A 9,541-nucleotide genomic window follows, 5' to 3' on the forward strand; every position below is an offset into this window, starting at 1 on the left:
GGATCGAAGCAGGGAGAGAGAGAGAGAGCTCACATTTTTGGGAAAAACTCAATAAGTGAGTTTTGGGTTTTCCCACTTTTATATAAGTGACTTTAAAAAAATGTGTCCACCTGGACAAAGTATAAAAATGTACAAAAAGGGGTTATTTAGGCCTTTAACCCAACAGCCGAGAGCGTACAAGCACACTGAAAATCGTTGGACAGCAGCGTTTTCATCATTTCGCAGTTGCGGTTTTGGGTGGACAGTAGCCACATGGTTTGTGTTTTTCACAGAGGATGAAGTTACCTCCTACCAGGACACCATCCAGTGGTGGTCCATGCGGTCTCTCAGTGACTACTACGGTACACGATATCTTCGACATCAGCTTGATCATCTACGGGCGTACGATCCTTGGGAGATCCATTCATTCCAACCATCATTCAGCGGTTGCGCACTCCAGAGGGAGGTGGTGACAGAGGGGGGTGGTGACTTGTGGTTTGCTATGGACACACCTATGCACTCATCAGAGGAGCTCACACAAGATATGGCCATGCTCAAGGCATATGGGATTCTGACATTCCTAGAGAAGACACCACCATCTTGGGTGGACACACACTTACCACTTGACCTCGACACGTCAAATCACTTGCTTACACAGGAGTATCTACATGGACTTAAGGAGAGGATCTTGGATCTCTTCTTGGGACAGGTTCATTGCTTGGATCTACAGACTCGAGTGGAACTTCAGTGCTTTGGACTCTCTTGGAGAGTTTACTCGCGAGATGCGGGAGATCAGGCATCCCGCGACTACATCCGGAGTCACCCGCAATTTGGCTTGGATGGTAGTGCAGTTGCTCTTCTACACTCGTGATCATTTGGATTGCTACCTTCACAGTTGCTTACACTCACCCTCGGTAACCTTACAATAGACTTATCCCCCGACCTGGGCAGTAGGCCACTCCCAGCTCATTCACATTGAGAGCCACACCGAGTTGCAGTTTGGTGGCGTTGTTGGCGCGAATTTTGTTTTAGTTGACACCGGAGGATTGGAGGCAGGAGATACATGCAAGACAGTGCAGACAGATTGATCTGGCCTTTTGTCTTCTCAGGGGTTCTTCAGAGCACAGATTGATCACTCTGGCTTCCCTTCTTCATACAGGATGATCATGATGCAGACAGCTTGGTCTCTTCTCAAAGGCCCTTCACAACGCAGACTGTTGAGTCTAGCTTTCCCCTCATCTTGGATTACCCTACCTACTGACACGACACCATCCAGTGGTGGTATGTGCGTCGTGCGGTCTCCCGGTGACTGTTGCAGCTTACGGTAGCTTCTACAGAGCAGATTGTTTGGTCTGGTTTTCCTTGTTTCGGAGGACATTTATAGCGCAGATTGCTACATTTGGCCTTCCTGAAGTTTTACACAGCTTAGCCGCCTAGCCACACTGGGTTACAGGTTCATGCATTGACAGGCTTCCAGTCATTTTCATGACGGTTCCTAGGCTTCCCCATTTTCTCCATACGGTTTTGACTACAAATACCATAGATCCTATTGGGCAGGACACTTGCAGGCCTATTGACACTTCTGTTACGTCAAGGAGGTGTTTTTACACTCAGTTCAGGACCTTTACGCAGTATCTTCACCTTGCATCGGCGGAGTACATCAGTTTGCTACACTGCTCGTGACGGCACTTTACCATGGAGATTTCTTGGCAATCGGGACACCCTAGACTGTTGGACATCGCAGTAGACATCTTCATCATTTGCCTCACATATTCAGCTTCATACAGTTTGTTCAGCATCCGGTGTTGAGAGGGGGTGTTAGACTTACACCACTTTACTGCTTCACAGGTCTAGGGCATACATGTACGGCTAGTATGTCTCCAGGTTGGTCACCCATAGTCTAGGTTGTACTTGGTCCGATCGCCCGAGTTTGGGGCCGGCCGCCCACCTGTGTCCGGGCGCCCTCATATATTTCCATATACTATTTTCTGTTGGGTCGTGGGGATTTTCATCAAGCCTTGTCCTACCTTCCTTTTGGCACCTATTTATAGGGTCACGGGGGTACCCACTTCCATCATACTAATTGTACTAAGGATCTTCTGTAACCGGCCTGTTCAATCCAAAAAGGGCAGTAGACTTTAAACTTAAACCTTATTTGCTTTCACCCATTTAACTTGTCGTCCACTTTACCTGTACTTTCAAGACACAATAAAGGGGAGAGGGATACAGGCTGCTAGATTGCACCTGTATGAGTAGACCGACACCAGATTGGCCCCTAACTTAGGCGTCCCTTTCGGTATTTCTTTATTGTTCAAGAGGGAATAAAGGTTGTGGATCCCTACAAGCTGCCCCGCACAAACTTGGCTGAATTTCAACTGTTCCGGCCCGATTTCGGCAACATAACTGTACTAGGACCCTTCACAGTCAGTATTCCCACGCATTGACTGACTTTCCCGACGCATGTGGGAACTTTGCAAAACCTGGCGAGAATCTGCAGCACGCTGAATTCTCTGTTTTCAGCCCCGAAAATGCGCGGATCACCTGTACAGCAGTCCCCTCGCATCCCCGAACCTCCTGGGGGTATTAGGGACCGTTTAGGGCCAAAACCCTAAACCTGCAAAAATACACAGCAGGCTGTAATTTACTGTTTCGGGCTCCGTTTCGCATGCCGGTCGCATCCGTAGCAAGTCCTCAAGCTCCCGCACTTGTAGGGCTACTTGCCCTTTGAATCGGACGAGATTTCTGGCGTGAAACCTCTCCGAATTCACCTGTACCTGCGGGGGGATTAGCCGCTAGCTAATCCAGTACCTGTGCAAGAGGCTCTTGCCTCGGCAATCGCGCATGAACCCACACAATTGTACATTGGTCAATTGAAAAGCCCACTAGTGGGGCATAACATACTGCCATAGGGGAGAGAGAGGGCAGTGCGTAGCGTGCACGGCATCACTCCTGGCACCGCACTGTGCATAAGAGGGAAAGCAAGCACTCCATAGCTCTTAACCTGTGACAAATTCTGAAAATGAGGCTCTCCCTCCTTCAAATTCAGCGCCACTTCTTGTTGCATGAGGAAAGTGCACCAGAAGGTGCCACTTGGCACATTTACAAGCATTTTCCCGTTTCGGAGTTGCCGCCTAAAAATCTCCCAACCGGTTGCCCAGTTGACTTCACGCAGAGTAAGAAAATGTTCCCCTTGTCATTCCAGAGGTAATGACGCAAACACATTTTCAGGTCCCAAAATAGCAATTCTCTAAATTTTAGGAGATGCTGCCATTGTATCTTTCTAGGTCATCTGACCCTCTTTGTACACTGCAGCCACATCCAGAACTGAATTGTAGCCTCTGTAGCAAAGGATTCCACTAGTCAATGACCCCACTTTGGCTAACCATAGTACTTGTCCAACCTTAGTGCTCTCTTGCCCTCAGGCCTGGACTCCCTCTGGACAATTCCACACTAGCTATGCAATGCAGGGCAGTTAGATTTCCCGAGGGGTTTTTCCAAAAAGTGAAAGTAAATAAATAATAAGAAAGAAATCAACAAAAAGGATAGATAGTAGTCACACGCTGGTGACATCTTCTCCTCATGGTAGTCATCAGCCCCCTCTTCACCATCTCTAGCGGTTGTGTCTACTGTCTCTCTCTCTCTCCTCTCTCACGCTTTTGCACACGCGCACTCTCACAGGGATGCCAAAAGCAAAGCCCCAAAAGCTTAAAAACTCAAAAGCAACTGGTCAAAAATCTGGTCCAAAAAGCAAGTAGAGTAAATTACCGAAATCCGTATTGTTGCCACGTCATCATTTGTCCGCTTCTGCCACGTCAACAGGCTACCACATCATTGTTGTGTGTCCGCGCAGTACTGCCACATCATCAGTTTGTGATAGGACTGCTAAGAGCACGCCACGTGGTGCCACTGGTAGTCCCACATGCCAAAGCGGAGGCTGGGACGTAGGTGTATATGAGGTGGAGCACACCCAACATTGGTATCAAAGTGGAAAGAGAGGGGAGCTCTCTTGGGCCATAGCCATGGCGTTGGCATGTGTGCAGCCTCACGCAGCGGCGGTGGTGATTGGGTCTGTTTTGCGGTGGTCTGGCCCAAACATTTTCACAGACTATTGTCCAAAAAAAAACTCGTAAACTTGGAAGTCTCTATCTAACACAATGCATGTAGGCATCCCATGAATCCGAAAGAAGTTCGAAACAAACAGCTTCGCCAAATGATCGGCCTTCATTGCCATCTTCAAAGGTACAAAGTGAGCCTACTTGTTGATCCTATAAACAACAGCCCAAATACCATCATGCCCACCCTGAGTCTTTGGGAGGTCAAAAATGAAGTCCATAGCAATACTCTCCCATGGTTGGGCGAACATTGTAGGAGTCATGTCGCTTTGTGTTGGTTATACCTGACCTTCTCACATACCATACAAGTATCCCACAAAGTCCAAACTCATCCACATCCTTCTTGAGTTGAGGCTAGTAGGACTCAGGAGTACCTCACAACTGCCTTGAGTGTCGCATCTATCCCTCGAGAGCAAGATTGTCACACTCCATCAACACCTTTTGCCTCAAAGCCCTTGTTACACAACTTGGTCAAATAACCCTCTCTTGCAAATGTCTCCCCACTCTATACTATATCGAATATCACATCGAAGTCTGGATCAAAAACATACTACTCCCTCATGTCATCAAAGCCATGACGAAAAACTGCTGCACGCGCGAATAAGTGTAGCTTGTGAGATAGTGAATCTGCAACCACGTCCTTCTGGCCCATTTCATCTGTTTCTCTGACAACTTCAGCACAGTGACAAGAAACACTTGAGAGTTTAATGATTCATATACATTGTAAAGTCTACGCTGAGCAAATAATGTTTCGGCTAATTGAAAGCGTGTATGACCGCTAAAAGATTCTTTTCATGATCTATGCAACCCTTTCTGCCTTTAGTAGCATCCAACTCTCATAAGCTACCACATCGTCATCCTCCATCAAGACTGCTCCAAAAAAGCATCGCATTAGACCTCAAAAGACTTTTGCAAATCTGGTATTATCAAAATAGGTCCAAAGGTTAACTTTTGCTTGAGCCACTCAAATGCTCCAACATGTGTAGGTCCCTAAGTGAAGGCGTGCAACGGTAAAGCAATCTCCGCAAAATTCCGAGAACCTCCAATAGTAAGAACACAAACACAAGAACCTCCTCACCGCAAAGTTGGCCAATTGCAAATAGCCTCAACTTTAGCTGGATCCATACTAGCACCCTCGGGCAACGAATATGCCCCAAAAAGTGTATCTCTTCCATAAAGAATACGCTTGTCTTTCCATTTATTGCCTATCAGAATTCCCACGCACTCTGAATGTTCGTGTCAGATGCTCTCTATGCTTTTCTTCAGACTGGGAGAAGAATGTGTCCACATAGTAACATACTGCCTATGCTCTTGAAAAGCCCCGTTCATCAACCTTTGGAATGTTGCAAGAACATCACCACCAAAAGCAGAGAGATGTCTAGAACGCGGCCTTGTGTACATCTCTCGGAGCAATCCTCATGTGATCGTATCCGCTCTTCAAATCGATTCTACTAAAGCAAATAGAACCCTAAAACCTATTACCTGTTAAGTACATCATCGAACCTTGGTATTGGAAATCTACATAGTTATTTGCCTCGGCTTGCAGAATGCTCCCAATAGTTTCTAGTGGACAAAGTTTATGCAATTTTTTCTAGGAGTATTTTAGTGTTTATGGAGAAATGGCTACAATTGTGCTTTGGAAAGTGTCGAGAAGCCCGTTTATATAGTACCTCAATGAAAAGTGTCTTTGTATGCAAAGGATGGTATTGCGGATGATCCTTCCAAAATAATTGGCATCATGCAAGCTCCACCTCCTAAGTTGTCAAAGGCCATGTTGTGGTTTTTGGGCCAAGTGCTGTGGCATGGGTGTCATTTGCAGTTTCTGACGCACGTTGCCATTCCTTGGTGCAAGGGACGCCGCAGTTGGGGGGGAGCTCAGGTGTAGTGGTAAGCTCTTGTCGTTGTAAGGTATGGCAACGACAAGCTATTTACAAAATGCTATTACACATTACACAATGCTTAAAAATCATAGAAACAAGCGGCCAAGGGACAGCACCCTAGGGCCCAGGGACAAGGGACGGGGATGAGGACGGCCAAGAAGAGCTAGGGACGAACGAAGCTAACCCTTTCCCGGCGCATCACAAGGCTGGCGGTTCAAAACGGCATTCCGAAACGGCAACCGGTCAGGAATGGCAAGGGGGACGGCCAACAGACAAAAACGGCTAGTTTTTTGAGAGTTCAATCGGGTAGAAACTGGTAGTTTTTTGGGAGGTCTGGGGCCCTTTTACACAAGGTTTTGGGGCTCTTTTTTAGGCCTTTAAAAGAAGGCCTCCTCAATGCATTAAGCACATTGCAATTATCAATACTCAAGCCTAAAGCTCAAGCTTTATGCACTAGGCTTTTAGCTCGAGCCTCGAGCCTCACTCCCTCCCTCTACTCACAACTTGCAAGCTCTCAAGAGTCAAGCTCCCTCGACTCTCTCAAGCATATTGCGGCACCAGGCTACAGACCTGGAACCGAAGACAATGTGTCCACCGCCACGTGCACCTTGGTGATGTCTCTAGTCAAATCACGGTCATTGATGTCCTCATCAAGCTTGCCATTGACTTTGCCGTTTTTTGAGACTCGAACCTTGCCTTGGGAGACTAAGACAACTTCCTGGAACCGAGGCCACTGCAACCACCACCACGTACGCCTTGTTGCGGCTCAGTGGCTGCATCGAAAGAGCTTGTGAGGTTGCGCATGCTGCAACAATTGAAAACAGGAGCAAGCAAAGGGTGGGGCTGACACGCTGAGGTAGACTGCAGAAGCTGTCAATGTGCAGCAGCTCTCTCTCTCTCTCTCTCTCTCTCTCTCTCTCTCTCTCTCTCTCTCTCTCTCTCTCTCTCTCTCTCTCTCTCTCTCTCTCTCTCTCTCTCTCTCTCTCTCTATCTACATTTTTCGCAGATGATTTGACCAACTTCATTTCTTGCTTGCTCTCAAAATATTAAAGAGGTCATATGGTCTTCAATGCCAGGAGAGAGAGACTGAAAACCAGATTCATGATTATAACATAATTCTACTGTTGACTGTTGCACTGCATCCTCTTGGAAATTTTAGAAGACTTGAAGATGCGAATTTCATAAAAGCTCCAAAAAATTGAAAGGGGGGCAACTTTCATGAAAATGCAGGTGTTTGACCTCCTCTGGATCTATGCAAGGGTTCTCTACATACTCAATCTAGCACCTTTGAATGTCTATGGTCCAGAGAAATCATCACAGGAGTTGTAGCAGGGGTGACTGTATAGTTTATCTTTTTTTTTTCCGTAGTAGAATATCAAAGGCAAAGACACAGTTGCGTGCTTATGATAACAGACATGTCAAAGAGTCATGCTTCGCCTTTACGCTTCCAGAGAGCTTCTCTCTCTCTGAAACACAGCAGAAACGATAGGAGAGCAGATCGAAAACGCACCTGTGTCCGGTTGAGCGCAGCCCCTGCACACACGAAAAAGGCACTGCCCCTGGGCGATCTTCAAGCATCAGAGCGACGAGCCGCTCGGGGGGAAAAGCCTTATTTTCAACCGGTAAATATAAAGCCTCAAATTTAATCGGCTAGTTAAGCCAATCTTATATACATGTATTATTTTGAAAACTTTGGAGGGCACCCATCACCACTATATCACAGGGGGTCGATGATGCTAAACTTGGGCACGTTTTTCGCGAGTGAAGGTATCCATTGAATGGCGTCCGAGTTTACTTTTTAGGGCTGAGTTTACTTTTGTTTGCATGTTCGCTTTGTCATGCTGTGAAGTGGAGTGTTAGACAACCAAACTCACACGGGCGCATGGTTGGTGCACCAGCCTGCCAACACGAGGGTCATGGGTTTGAGACCCAGCCAGGGGACAGGGGAGTCAACTTCGCTGACCTTTTATGGACCATCCATCCTCCTCGAGATCCACGCAAAACCCTACTCATCGTCGATCCCACCTCTTGGGCTTCATTAAAGACCCCATGTGACAGTTTTGTGGGAGGGCACCCTCATTGCTCGACCCTACCTCACTCGGGGGATCAACGATTGAGAGAGTGGGGGCTTTGAGGGTCATCCGATGTAGTATGATGCCTTAGATGAACGCGACGTTCATCCCTCTAGTCCCTCACCTCAATTCACATGTGACACCCAAATCAATCTTACTATGGCTCATACTTCACTAGGCAATATAGACAAGCAAGTTTCTAAAAATGAATATTGATATTGATCTACGTCCAAGATGCCACTCTCACAGAGAAGACGTCTTTTGCCTATTCATTGACTACCCTTTCAACAATCTTGTCATGGCCTTATTGGTTCAATTAGGAAAGGATGTACGGTTTTAGAGACTCTCTTAAAAAAGGATCATTAAGATCCCTTAATTAGCACAATGGAAAAAAATGGGATTGTTAAGCCTATTATGAGCTCTTGTGGATAATAATCTAGAGGTTTTTTGTTTGTATGAAGGGTCTTATCAAACGCCTAGTTTGAGAGTTTTTTTAACAATGTACACTTGCAGGATGAGTAGCTCTGTCTTGATAAATCTAGGTATGGAGAAAATGATGCTCGATCTTGAAGGGCATTGCTGATTTGTATGAGTCCTTAACGAACAAGGATACATGGCAAAAATTGGACAAGGCAAATATGCCCCCTTGGATTATTGGGAAAGAGAGGTGGAAGAAGATGTGCAAAGGATCTAGGTATGGCACACCTTCCTAGAAAGTGTTTAATCTAAGATATATGCCCTCCCTTAGTGATGACTAAGATTGTATGCTTTGATGACTTCACTATGCCTCAACTTTTTGAATTTTTTTAAATTTTTTTATGCAGTGTGGTTCATCATATGAACAAGTGGTAACCATGATGTATGTTTTGTCTCAAAAATTTGTATGCCCCATGGCTTATCATATAAACAGATGGTAACTATGATGTACGTCTTTTCTCTCTTTACATACAATTTCCTACACTTTTTTTGCAAGAGCAATATTCACCCTCACCGCTACCTCACAAAGGATGGGACAAGTTGATAAGCGATAGGGAGAGTGGGTGGCATTGAGGGTGATTTGATGCAGTTTGAGGCCTTGAGAGAATCCGCTTCGAAATCCAAGGATTCCTATTGCACTTTTCGAGGCCGGGATATCCCTACGTCGCCAAAAGTTATCCTCTAGTTCACCAAGAGCACCATTCATTCCCCCAATTCACCTCCCTCAAAAAGGGTTCTCTCAAGCAAGTTCGATGCTGCTATAGTAGAATTAGTTCGTTGACATTGTTATTAGATGCACTGCTCTACTTCTGGTACATTGACTAAGGTGGCTTGATGCATTTTGAGGCATGGAGGATGATCCAATGCAGTGTGAGGCCTCGAGAGGATCCACTTTGGAATCCAAGGATTCCTCTCGCACTTGTCAACGGCGGGATAGACTTAGGTTTCCATAAGTTGTCCAACATTCAGTCCCCTAGTTCACCAAAAGCACCATTCATTCCCCAAGTTCATCTCCATCAAA

The 9,541-nt window shown here is 46.2% G+C and overlaps 1 protein-coding gene across 2 annotated transcripts in view; it reads right to left on the reverse strand.

Moving 5' to 3' along the window:
• The window catches only part of LOC147420715 (uncharacterized), a 71,925-nt gene extending 64,289 nt beyond the window's left edge, over nucleotides 1-7,636 (reverse strand). The window contains exon 1 of one of the 2 annotated variants that reach the window (XM_086503976.1): nucleotides 7,482-7,636. The gene's annotated coding sequence lies outside the window, so the exon portion shown is untranslated. The remainder of the gene's footprint in view (nucleotides 1-7,481) is intronic. The other variant, XM_086503977.1, reaches the window with a different exon arrangement.
• Between the last annotated feature and the right edge of the window lie 1,905 nt (nucleotides 7,637-9,541).

This window comes from Adiantum capillus-veneris, chromosome 28 (genome assembly GCF_014529385.1).
Source record: "Adiantum capillus-veneris isolate H3 chromosome 28, ASM1452938v2, whole genome shotgun sequence".
NCBI classification, from domain to species: domain Eukaryota; kingdom Viridiplantae; phylum Streptophyta; class Polypodiopsida; order Polypodiales; family Pteridaceae; genus Adiantum; species Adiantum capillus-veneris.